Source organism: Callospermophilus lateralis, chromosome 6 (assembly GCF_048772815.1).
Source record: "Callospermophilus lateralis isolate mCalLat2 chromosome 6, mCalLat2.hap1, whole genome shotgun sequence".
Taxonomy (NCBI): domain Eukaryota; kingdom Metazoa; phylum Chordata; class Mammalia; order Rodentia; family Sciuridae; genus Callospermophilus; species Callospermophilus lateralis.
In genome coordinates this window covers 23,260,555-23,272,779 of record NC_135310.1, presented here as the reverse complement: position 1 = coordinate 23,272,779, position 12,225 = coordinate 23,260,555, and the positions used below count along the sequence as shown (strand labels likewise).

Here is a 12,225-nt window from a genome sequence, read left to right as displayed (position 1 = left end):
ATGAGGCACTGGGTTCGATCCTCAGCACCACATAAATGTTTAATAAAGATATTGTGTCTACCTAAAACTTAAGAATAAATATTTTTTTAAAAAAAGAAACAAAGAATTAGAAGATGAATCATAATAAGATAATGTCCCTCTGTGGTGGTTTTTACTGTGTTTTATGGCCACCCAAACCCTTACAATGTTTGGGCAACTTTCCACATTGTGATGTTCATCTTCCCAAGGTAGAACCCATGAATTCACTTTCCTAGCCTTCTCTGCAGCTAAGATGCAGCCATGTGACCTCGGCTTCATCAGTCAAATGCATCTATGTGAAACCTTCCTTCAAACCCTACAGGTACTGAGCAGATTCCATTTTTCTGATGCAAGTGGCAGGGGAGTTGATTTGTTCTCTCAAGAATCAGGAGGTGAAGTTCTCATGCCAGGTCAGCAGAGTGAACAGCAGCATCTGCTCAGTAGGGACAGAAGCAGGGACATCCACAGAGGTCTCTCATTAACTGATCCGGTTGCTCCTTTCTCATAGCCTCCAAGCCTCTGGACTTTAGAAGATTCTGTAAGCCAACTAATGTCTTTAATAAAGGTTTTGTTTGTTTGTTTGTTTGTTGCTTATGCTAGCTGGAGTAGATTCTTCTACTTGCAGTTGAGTGTCTGGGACAATGAACCTTTTATTCATCTCTCCATGAAAATGGATGCATGAACTGCCCGGTGCCATTGAGAGATTTAACTAACTCCCTTTGCTTACAGAGCAGCCGCCTGGTTATCCCTTTTATCTACAGGAAGGAAACACACTGAAAATGCTGGTGAATTCTAGGTACTGAACATTTATGCTTGTTACTTTTTAAGCCATTAACTGTAATTCTGATTTGTTTATAAGTTTTGGGTGAATTTTCTTCATTACACATTTATCCTAAGAGATGGGTGTATTCACTATGTAAAGACAAAAATCAAGTTGCAGCACTTAAAAGTTAGGATCATAAACTAGGTCTTGCTGCATTCTTAAAGTTAGTTGAACCTTTGTAAAGACAAAACCAGGCCTATTTCTTAGTGACACTTTTGATATTACCATGAGATCCCCCCAATATTTACAGTTATTAATAAAGGTTCAAGATGTATTATTACCCATGTGACCCTTTTTGGACATATTGAATTTATTAATAAAACATTTTTTTTAAATGTAAACTATCAAAAACATTTTCTACCTAATGCTTTGATCCAATAATCACTCTCTCTTTATGAGCCCATCTAACTTAAATGGGAAATGAAAGAATCAGCTTCTTTCTGGGGTCAAATTCAGGTTTATAGGCCTGCAGGGAAAGTGGGGAAGAAGGACAATGGAAATGACAAGTTCAATTTGTACATGGAATAGATAATCTCTCTCAGTTAATGGAATAAATCTTCCTTCTACGGAATTCTTTTTGCAGGAATGATTCCCGTTTAGTATTCTAAAAATTCTATTGAGTTTTTTGGGGCTCTTTGGATCTGAGTTCCATTTTCTCATTTGGTCAATATATTACAATTTCTTCTCAATTCTTTCACGTAATTGAATCAATGTAAAAATTTGCCTTGGTGACCAAGTAAATAAGAAGCTGCTTGTGGAGAAATAGTGCTTTAGATTTGGTGATGGTGAGCTAGTCTCAAAAAGCTATTCTACAAAAAGCATGAAATGAAAGTATTCAAGGATTCTTTGCTAAAATTGAAAATGGCTTTAGAGAGAGTTAAAAGGGCCAGAATCTAGAGAAGGCCCAAAAGTCATGTAGGAAACACTGAAGCAGTTTAAACTTTCAGAAAGTAAATGGTATCTTAATGGCAAAGTTGTCCTAAAATAATCATTAATGCCAGGAAATTTCAGTCTGTTGGTTGTAATTTAAATTTGACAAAGAAATGTCAATAGGTGGAATCGTTTTGTAACAGATGTAAAGAACATAGTAATCACATTTTTTAGGGTCTTTTAAAGTTTATTCTAATTTGTTATATATGACAGCAGAATGCATTTCAATTCATTTTACATATATAGAGCACATTTTTTTCATGTCCCTGGTTGTACAAAAAGTAAAGTCATACCATTTGTGTCTTTATACATGTACTTAGGGTAATGATGTTCATCTCATTGCACTGTCTTTCCTACCCCTCTGCCCACTCCCTCCCTTTCCCTCCCTCTCCTTTGCCCTATCTAAAATTTGTCTGTTCCTCTCATGCCTCCCCATTATGGATCAGCCTTACCATATCAAAGAAAACATTCGGCATTTGTTTTTTTGGAATTGGGTTACCTCACTTAGCATTATATTCTCCAACTCCATCCATTTATCTGCAAATGCTATGACTTTATTCTCTTTTAATGCTGAGTAATATTCCATTGTGTACATATACCACAGTTTCTTTATCCATTGAATCTACTAAAATTAAATGTATGTCTACTATATTACCCAGGTATATTTACTCTTATATATGTGCTCAAGAGAATTGAGTGCACATATATAAAAATACATGTGTAATGATTATAGCACTCTTACTAGTAATAAAATCTCCTTCAATAGGAAGAGATAAATAAATTATAGTAATATAAGGAAGTATTAACAGGATAAAAAGAAAAAAACCCACAGCAAACACATAATGAAATGGATAAATTTCATAGGTATGAGTGTGAAATAAAAACCGATGAGTACAAACTGTATGATTATGCTTTCATGATAAGACTTTGCAGAGTTAAGCTATAGATTTGGAGGTCAGGATACTGATCTCTTGAGTGAAGTATTGAAAAGGAAGGACCAGGTGGCAAGCTTCTGAGTTCTAGGAATGTTTTCTATTTTGGCAGGACAGTGGTTGCACAGGTATACAAGTGAGAAAAATTCACTGAGCTTTACAATTAGTGTACTTCATTTTGTACCTCAATGAAACAATTTCTTAAAACACATATTAAAATTGATATTCAGAGGAGAAAATACTACCTGACTGCACCATTCTTTTTTTCTCCACTTTTTAACTAGACACTTTCAGATTAATGAAGAAATATTTTTATTATCATATAGACATTTCTGAACAGAGCCAAAGGCTAATTGGATCTCTAACCACTGCTCAGCTGTTGGATTGTTGATAGTCATTGTTTTTTTTTATTTGTTCTTATTATTTATACATGATAGTAGAATGTATTTTGACATATTAAACATATATGGAGTATAACTTCTCGATCTTCTGGTTGTACAAGATGTAGAATTACATTGGTTGTGTAATCATGTAAGCACATTGGATAGTAATCTCTGATTCATTCTATTATCTTTCCTATTCCCATTCCCTCTCTTTTACCTTCATTCCCCTTTGCCTAATCCAAAATACTTCTATTCTTCCCTACCCGCCCCCACTCACCTATTGTGAATTAGCATCCCCATATCATAGAAAACATATGGTCTTTGGTTCTTTGGGGCTGACCCCTGCTTGTTTGCACTATTAATTTGAGTGGTATGTTTTTTCTCAGCCTTTTACCCTCAGTCTACCAATGTCTTTGCTTATGATGTGAGTCTTTTGGAGACAGCATATTGTTGGGTCTTGTATTTTAATGTAATCTTCCAGTCTACATCTTCTGATTGATGATTTGTATTCCAAGTCGTTTTGGTTTATTTCTAGTCTTTAATTTGAATTAGTTCCTCCTTTGATGGACAATTCTTCTACTGTAGTTCCTCCCTTGTTAGTTTTCACTTTTTTTTTTTTTCATTTTATCTTCACAGAATATTTCATTGAGAATCTTCTGTAGTGCAGGCTCTCTAGTTGTGAATTCTTTTAACTTTGTTTATCATATAGGATTTTAATTTCATCTTCAAATCTGAAACTTAATTTTGCTGAATATAGAATCTTTGTTGGAATCCATTTTCTATCAGATATTGGTACATATTTTATTATTCCAAGCCCTCCTAACTTTGAGGGTCTGAATTGAGAAATCGGCTGAGATCCAAATTTGTTTTTCCTTACACATGTTATTTTTTTCTCAGAGCCTTTAAAATTATATCATTATTCTGTATGTTAGGAGTTTTCATAATAATGTGCTTTGGTATGAGTCTGTTGTAATTTTGAACATTTGGGGTCCTGTAAATATCTGGTATTTGATTTTTCATTTCTTTCCTTAGTTTGGGAAATTTTCTGATATTATATCATTGAAAAAGATTGTGCATTCCTTGATTTGTATCTCCACTCCTTCATCTGTCCTAATAAATCTTAAATTTAGTCTTTTCATGTTATCCCATAATTCTTGGATATTGTGTTCATGGTTTCTTACCATCTCTGCATGGTAAACTATATTTTCAAGATTATATATTTTGTTTTCATTGTCTGAAACTCTGTCTTCTAAGTTATCTAGTCTATGGGTGATGCTTTCAATTGAATTTTTTAACTAGATTTATTGATTCCTTCATTTTTGAAGATTTTTGCTTGTTTTTTTTTTCCAGAATTTTCTTTATTGAAGTGATCTTTCACCTCCTGAATTTTATCTCTGATTTCACTCCTTACATCATTCTTTACCTTGTGGATCAGTTTAACTATGTATATTCTAAACTCTAACATTTCTTCTACTCTGGTGTCAATGGATTATATTATTGCAGCATCTTGATTTGTTTGGGTTGATTTGTTCCCTTGTCTTTTCATGTTGTTTGCATGTTTACCCAATTAGCAGTGTAGTTCTGAGGCATTGCAGTTTATACTCTGTAGACTTAAAGTGTCGCTGAGGGTTTCCAGTACCTTGCCATTAAGGGGGAGACAAATAATAATAGGAACCCTGCACATAATATACAGCCTTAAACAAATAACTCTCACTAAGACCCCTACATTTCTGTCACAATAAACAGAAATGACATGTTTAGTTACTGCCTATAATAAAAATAGTAAGTTTGCAAAAGGGTTTACAATTTCAAGTGGTGGACAAAGAGAGAAAAAAGTGGTGTAGTTTGTGATGTTTATCAGGAAGGAGGTGAGAAGATAGAAGTAAAAAAACTAAAGGAAGAGTGAAGGATGGAATAATAGAGGTTGGCTTTTAGTTAGCAGGAGAAGAGAGAGAATCAAAATAAACAGATAAGTGAGAGAATATATATATACACGTACATACATACATATATGTAAAATTTAATAAATTAAAAATAGAAAGAAAAAAGTTCAAATAAAAGAATACAAAACAAAACTGAAATGTACTAATCAGACTTCCTAGTCCTTAATAAAGTGATGCATGAAAAATAATTGGTTTCAAAAATGGTAGAAATGTGAGAGAAAAATGAAAAAGAAAAGAAAGATCTCCATGAAAAATAGAACAAGTGTTTCTATTCGTGTCCAAAATATTTTTAGCTTTTCTTTTCATCAGTGAGGTGGGTTTGTCCACAGTATGATGCTTGCTGCACTCTCTTAGGGTGGGGTTGCTAGAGTAGAGTGTTAATCCTGGAGGTTTAGGTTGCTCCATCTCCTTTGCTGAATAACAATTGATGGGGAGATTTTAAGTTAGCACATCTCTAGGGCCCAGTAATTGCCAATCCATGCCGGCAGACTGCATCCCAGGAATCTCCTTTGGGTTCTACTCATGTGGTGTAGGAGCCAGTTCTTAGAACAGTACATTGCCTGTGGACCCCACAATTCCTGGTCTCTTATTCAGTCTCCAAACTCAATCTTTTCCCATCCCTGCTCTTTCAAATTCCTGGCCAGGTGCTTCTGCCCCAGCTGGTCCTGCAGGCAGCCGAATTGGAAGGGGAAGGGGAGCTGGATGGGTTTCCACAACCAGTGCAAACCTCCCTCCACTCCTGATTTTCTCCTGGTCACTTAGGCACACCCTGATATACAGCGTAAGGTTACCCTGCTTGTTTTTTGAGCCACACTCAGGACTTCCAGAAATCAGCTTCCCCAGCTTCCAGCCCTGGTGCCTTGGGTACAAAATGGTTCCTTCCATTGTCCTCCACATACTGCCAGGAGAGATGCACTTTCTTTCCTGTACAAGGATATGGTGTAGTGCATTTTACTGTTTAGTTGGGCACTGACTCTGATTCCCAAACTCTCCATACCCCAACACGCCTCAGTTCTGAGAATGGGAGTTCCTTTAATTCTCTTATTAATTTACTGTGTTTGTGTAGAGATGGTTCTGGTTCCAGCCTCCAGTAGCTGCTGTAGCTGTGGTGCTGGGATTTCTTCCTTATTTTGTTATATTCAATCTCCTGAGTCCCTGATCTGTTTTGAGTGTTCACTATTAAATTCCAGTAAAGTCCCCCTTAATTTTTGTTCATTCACCCACCTTGCAGAAAAGATGTCTGTCTGCATTTCCTGGTTTCACAACATGGAACCACCTGGGAAGTGACCTCTCTATTCTGCCATCTTCCCAGAGTCCTCTTGTTGCTAGTCATTGTTGGCAACATCCCTGGTAACCACTATATTTCTTATTCCTTAAAACTAATATTGTCTAAGTCTTTCATATTATATCATCCACATCTTCTTCAATGGTATTTATCATAGTAAAAATAATGAAGACCTTTCTCTAACACATTTGTCCATTAGTTTGAATATCATCATGGGTTCAAGAGAGGATCACTCAGGCTCAACATCAGTGGCTTTGTGCATTCAACCATATTCTTATCTCTTCACAGAAATTCTGGGCACCGAACTGATACCATTTAAAACTATTTCCAGTTTCATTAGAAAATAAGATACGCATTTCATCTGAAAAATGAAGCAAAAACAAAAACAGCTCATCAAACAAAAACAAAGGGGAGAGAGAGACAAAGACAGAGACAGAGACAGACCCTTCCAAACTAAACAGCAGTAGCATAGCACCTGGAACTTGCTGACCAACCTAAATAGACCTTTGCTAATAAGAGCTTATTCACTTGCCTGACATACATACATCCTGCACAGTTAAGTCTGGACCATGATGCTAAGAGATTTCTATCTACCAATTGAGGAACACAGAATAAAGTACAGAGGAGAGACTTGAGTATCATAATTTAAGGTACAGGAGGCATACGAGGTTCTCTAATCCATTAGCCTGGCATATACTTCTGCAAGAAATAATTAAACTTTCATATGACCCCAGAAGTGTGAAATCTGAAATGTTTAACTGGGATGTGATTCCAAATGACTGTGGATGTGACTCTAATTCTGAAAGAAATCAGTCTGTTTGTAACTGCTCTACCAGTTACTATTTTTATGATTTTTTTTGAAAAATAACATCATTTCTGTGGGTTTTAATTTTCATAAGAATTTTAAAAGAAGGAAAACAATGTTTCAAACTGATTGAACCCATGAACTTCTCTTCAGTATATATAAAGAAATAAATAGGGGCTGGTGTGGTTCAGAGGCAGAGTGCTTGCCTAGCACATGTGAGGTACTGGGTTTAATCCTTATCACTTCATAAAAATAAAATAAAGGCATGTTGCCCATCTACAACTACAAAAAAATTTTTTAAAAAAAGAAATAAATAAAAGCATGAACCCACAAGGACAAACAATTTAAAAATGGGAGTAAAGGAGATAGAGGTCATCAAGCACATGAAGAAAGGGAAGCAGAGGAGAGTAAGTAGACATCTAAGTGGATGTGGATGAGGCACCAGCAGGATGCACACCAACTCTCATCACCTTGGAAGTGGAGTTATCACTTCCTGCAAGATGGAGGCAAGTGATGGAGCTTAAAACAGGAGCAATTGAATCTTTCCAGTCCAACCACATATACAATCAGTTAGCTATTCTTCTTCCACCCTGGCAACAGGTGGGTGGCTTATCCTTTGAAAGTATTTAAGCTGAGGAGCTACAAGCTTAAAACTCCAGAACACTAACGGACACTGATAAAGTGCTAAACACTAAGAATTAAGTAAAATCTAAAATAGGTGTTAAGCTTTGACCTCATCCTACACCTGCCCAAACTCAGAGAATGGACTGAGAGACAAAAGGTACAGAGAAAATGAGGCTTTTAATAAAAGTCTTGCAAGATGGGGTGTCTGGGTGAGCAGGCACACCCAAAGTAGTTACCACCAGCATTTTATTCCCTAGTGTATGGGAAGTGCAGTCTTCCTGATTGTCACCTAGGTTTTACTATCTCCTATTGGGTTAAATAGATATACCTTTAGTTGTCCCACCTCCCTTTGTTCTCTTGTGGTAGGAAGGCCTTTTGGGGGGGTGGTGGTGAATGCATTTTGGCAGGAATGAAGTTTATCTCTGTTGGTCAAATTGGTCCCTTCCCCTTCACTTCCTGTTTCTCAAGGAACTGTGAATTTTTCACCTGCTGGTGTTAATTGCTTGTAACTTTTCAGTCTGCTTTCCCCTCTGCTTTTTTTTTTTCCTTCCAACCCAAATTAGTTTTACATTTAAGTCTAAGTACTATATTCTGAAAATGGATCACCAAACTTCCTACCAAGCTTATGAATTCTAGCCTTCCTTGAATGGACAAAGAGAAAAAGCCAGTTGATATGGCCATTCAAGTATTCCCCCGAAAAGCCTGATTCTTTGTAAATCATGGCACAAAGAAGCAATTGTTAAACTTTCAGTATCTCATCCTTATATATGAAAGAAACATCCACAAAGTGGACATAGAAGAAAATATGTGAACATGAAAGAAACTAAACAAACCAAAACAATCAAAGGTGGAATTGAGAAAAAAAAATAAGGAAAACAAAAACAACAGAAAACTAAAATGCTGAAGGTTTCTTACAATCAGGAAAAGGATGCTGAAAAAAAGTTGTGAAAAAATAAGAAAGAGCTCTTAGAAAGTTTTCAAAAATACAAGAGTAGAAATTTCAAAGAGATTTTGAATTCAAAGAGTGCAAGAGTTGATCAAATCTCTGAAAGTAAGGTGAAAATGCAAAGAAATGAAAAGCAAGAAAGAAAAAAATTAAAGGGACACACAAGGAGAAATTTCAAAAGTACATCATAAATAAAATGATAGTGGTGGTTGGGAGTGGTTACCAAAGAAATAATACAGATATGATGTCAGATTGAAAGGGCTGATGGCAAGCCCAGCACAACGACTAAGGCAGGATTTCCATCATCCTGCAGTGTGTGAATGTAGTTGAGAAGGAGAGAAAATCAATCTAACAAAGGTTCCTGTATCAGGTTGACACTAGACTTTTCAACAGTGCATTGGAAACGAGAAGATAAATAGAGCAAAGACTTCAAAAGGCTGGGGGGAAATCCTTTCCGACTTGGAAATTTGTATCCAAGCTAATGTAAATGTAGAATAAATTCATTCTGGTATAGGTAAGATCTCAAACCCTTTTGCCTTTCGCACATCCTTTCTTATCCAACTAACAATAGCTACTTAAGTGAGCAGAAAAGGAAGACTTCATTTGTAAAACATAGGATTCAGCTCAGGAGAAAGAGAAGGGGCTAATGGCTAAAGGAAGGAGATCCTAAAGGTAACTTCTTATCAGGAAAAGAGAGCAACTGGCTTAGTGGTACACATCAGATCTGGAGGACCGTGGCCCTAGGAACAGTCTCTGGAAAGAAAACAATGGACATGTTGGATTTCCTGATGAATGTGACTGCTCTGAGTGGTGGCTTCCACAATTCTGTATGTGATTTGAAGAAGAATTAGAGATAGGAACACAGAATAAGATGAAAAAAAAAAAAAAAGAAGGGAGGAAATAAGGGAGGGAAAGTAAAAGAAAGTATAGGTTCAATCATTAAAGTAGATACAATCATTAAATTTCAGAAAAATATGGGGGGAAAGTGATATAGTCATATTATGTAGCTTAGCTGCGAAAAATACATGCTATGAAGCATGTAGATAATTAATGTTGAGAAGATGGAGAAAGGGAAGTGGGGCTCTGGGGCTGGAGTAAGGGCTGTGGCAGATTGTATTTTGCAAACATGACCCCCCAGTGCTTCCCACGCATATGCTCTTGCACTTTGTGATCTTGCCAGTCTCCCATCATGAGAAGGAGTCCATTCTCCTTCTGTTGAGTCTGGACTAAACTTATTATCTAACTGCTGCTGACAGAATGTGGTGGCAGTGACGCTGAGTGACTTCCAAGGCCAGGTCTGAAGAAGCCATGCCATTTCTGTCTGGTTCTCTTAGAATTCTCATGTTTTTTTAAGAGTCTCATCTATCACGTAAGGCTGCCTACTCTGAGACGGTAATGCTGGAGGGGTGATATAGAAAGAAAGAGACCATGGAGAGGCCCATGTGGCTCGGCATGCCAACCCTCAGCCACCTGAGTCACAGCAGCCCTGGCATTAGATCTGTGAGTGCAGAGGTCCAAGAAGGCTCCAGACAGCCTCATCTGACCACATCCATGTCAGGACCCTGCTAAGATGTGCCCAGCTGAGCCTAGTGAAATCACAGAACTGTGAGAGATCGTTATAACTGATGATTGTTTTAAGCTCTTATGGGGGTAGATTTTTATAAAGGAACATGGGAGCCAAACTAGTGCTCAATCCTTGTTTTTCATAGTTGTAAATAAGCTTATACAGTCAACAAGAAGTCGATATATAAGCATAGTATTTTAGAAACATGGTACTAAACATAAGATTTATAAAAAAAATAATCCAAAGATATAAAACCAGTTGCTTCTAGAGAAAAAGATTTATAGAGTAAGGATAGATAAGACAGAGCTCATTGTTCTTAGCTGTAAGTCTTTAGTGCTATTTAACCTTTAAAGCTTAATATTTGTATTTACCTGCTAAAAATTAAAAATTAAATAAAAAAACAGCACAGATGGGAATCTACTCTGCCTAGGAATCACACATGCTCAGAGTTTATGAGCATGGAAGCACTCTGAAAACTCTGAAATACTATCAATATACCACATTTTACCTATTTTTTATTTTTTGATTTCCCATTCTGTTTTCAAGGTCATTATTCAAAAAAAATTTGAGAAGAATTTAGTTTAACTGGTGATGAAGATATGGCTTATAATACCAGTTACATACTAATGGACAGCCCTTTAATTGATTCGGCCCTCAGTTTTCTTATAAATAAAGAAGTAAATAGGCTAGATATAATATTAATGGCACTTCCAGAATGATACAGTATTTAGCAACTCTTGAGCTCTACCTGAAAGTTCATAGTCACTAAGTTTTATGTTAGATTTAAAATGGTATCAGGATTTCTCAAAATTTTAGTAATAGGAGCTAGTGTATTTTTTGAATCAATAAAGATCCCAAATTTGTTTTCTTTATATCCATTATAACCTTTGATAATTAATTACCTTATGAAAAAATAAAGAATAAAATATTTAACTTATTAAAAATAGCACCAGGGGTTAGGGATTTTGCTCAGTGGCAGAGAACTTGCCTGGCATGCTCAAGGGCCCAAGTTCTTCCTCAGCCCTGAAAAAAGAAAAAAAAAAAAAAAGCACTAAACTACGTGTTGACATATTTTATGAAGAATTATCATTTTCCCAAATAATACAATTTAGTGAGAAAAGTGCAACATTCTACCTTTTTGCAAGTTAATGTTGGGCTCTATAGACAAGGCTAGACAAGGCTTTTTATTTTACTTGTGCTTCAATCCATTGCAACATCTCACATTAGGTCACCTCTCAAAACTCCATTATATGCTTGTGACAGAATGAGAATGAAAAAGGTAAGCAGTGTCTTGATATTGTTATAAAAATATTTAACTTCACAGATCCCAGGGAAGAGCCATGAGAACCTCTATATGTAAGATTGTGTGTCAGCCTTTTTTTTTTTTTTTTTTCTGCTGTGACTAGAAGATCTGACCAGAATAATTATAGAGGAGAAAGTTTATTTGGGGGCTCACAGTTTAAGAGGTCTCAGTCTGTGAAGGCAGAACACCATGTCAGAAGAGTGTGGCAGAGGAAAACAGCTCACATGATGATCAGAAAGCCGAGACTCCACTTGACAAATACAAAATATATAACCCAACGGCAATCTCCTTGGGTTAGGGATGTAGCTCAGTTGGTAGAGTGCTTGTCTCGCATGCACAAGGCCCTGGGTTCAATCCCCAGCACCACCAAAAAAAATAAAAATAAAAAATAAAACCAAAACAACAACAACAAAAAAACAAAGGCATGCTCCAATGCCTACCTTCTCTAGCCATATACTACTCACCTTCAGTTACCACTCAGTTAATCCTCACCAGGGGATTAATTCACTGATTGGATTAAGTCTCTTATGACCCAACCGTTTCTCCTCTAAACCTTCTTAAATTTTCTCACACATGAGCATTTGGGGGACCCCTCACATCCAAGCCATAACAGAGATTTAGAACTCCTGGCCTAAGACATGGAAATGCACTGACTTTGGGGAACTTTAA

General features: G+C 36.5%; 1 non-coding gene across 1 annotated transcript; it reads left to right on the top strand.

Annotated features, from left to right (window-relative positions):
• Nucleotides 1–11,853: 11,853 nt before the first annotated feature.
• On the top strand, nucleotides 11,854–11,925 carry Trnaa-cgc (transfer RNA alanine (anticodon CGC)). Its single transcript has one exon. It is a non-coding gene; the product is annotated as a tRNA-Ala (tRNA).
• The last annotated feature ends 300 nt before the right edge of the window (nucleotides 11,926–12,225 follow it).